The sequence below is a fragment of the Physeter macrocephalus genome, chromosome 6 (assembly GCF_002837175.3).
Source record: "Physeter macrocephalus isolate SW-GA chromosome 6, ASM283717v5, whole genome shotgun sequence".
NCBI lineage: Eukaryota > Metazoa > Chordata > Mammalia > Artiodactyla > Physeteridae > Physeter > Physeter macrocephalus.
Window position 1 is genome coordinate 58372611 of NC_041219.1, and position 1383 is coordinate 58373993.

Genomic DNA, 1383 nt, shown 5'->3' on the forward strand with positions numbered 1-1383 from the left:
CATGGCCTTTCCTTGGTACTTGTGTGGGGAGAGAAATCTTCCTCTTCTTGTAAGGGCACTAATCACATCATGAGGGGCTTACCCTCATGACCTAATCTGAACCCAATTACTTCCCAAAGGTCCCATGTCCCAAACACTATCACGTTGGAAGTTAAGGCTTCAACATATGAATTTTGAGGTGGGGAGCGGGGGTGGACACAGACATTCATGCTCCGGATGCGCAGGCTCAGTGGCCACGGCTCACGGGCCCAGCCGCTCCACGGCACGTGGGATCTTCCCGGACCAGGGCACGAACCCGTGTCTTCTGCATCGGCAGGCGGACTCTCAACCACTGTGCCACCAGGGAATCCCCTGTAAATATTTTTGAGCTTTGTTCTGGGACTCAGTTAAGTTACTTGGAAACAGTTTGATCCTTTTGGTCTCGCTTTTAACATTTGTTAGCTGGGACCAGAGCAGCATTTAACCTAGGGTCCGTTGTTCCCTGCTACTGAGGCAAGACCTTTCTGCATACCCTACCCAATGCCCCACAAATTCTAAGGTTTTCCAGTCTGGCTGGTGGGATCAGGCTCTGTTCTCAGCCCTGGTGATTGCTGGGTACTATTACTTTAAAAAAAAAATTTTATTGGAGTATAGTTGATTTACAATGTTGTGTTAGTTTCAGGTATACAGCAAAGTGAATCAGTTTTACACATGCATATACATATGTCCACTCTTTTTTTTTTAGATTCTTTTCCCATATAGGCCATTGCAGAGTATTGAGCAGAGTTCCTTGTGCTATACAGCAGGTTCTTATTAGTTATCTATTTTATATATAGCAGTGTGTATATGTCAATCCCAATCTCCCAATTTATCCCTCCTCCCTTATCTCCTGGTAACCATAAGTTTGCTTTCTACATTTATGACTCTACTTCTGTTTCGTAAATAAGTTCATTTGTACCCTTTTTTAGATTCCACCTATAAGCGATATCATGTGATACTTGCCTTTCTGTGTCTGACTTACTTCACTCAGTATGACAATCTCTAGGTCTATCCATGTTGCTGCAAATGGCATTATTTTGTTCTTTTTAATGGCTGAGTAATATTCCATTGTGTATATGTACCACATCTTCCTTTTATATTTTTAAACATCTTTATTGGAGTATAATTGCTTTACCATGTTGTGTTAGTTTCTGCTGTATAACAAGGTGAATCAGTTATACGTATACATATATCCCCATATCCCCTCCCTCTTGCGTCTCCCTCCCACCCTCCTTATCCCACCCCTCTAGGTGGTCACAGAACACTGAACTGATCTCCCTGTGCTAGGCGGCTGCTTCCCACTAGCTATCTATTTTACATTTGGTAGTGTATATATGTCCATGCCACTCTCTCACTTTGTCCCAG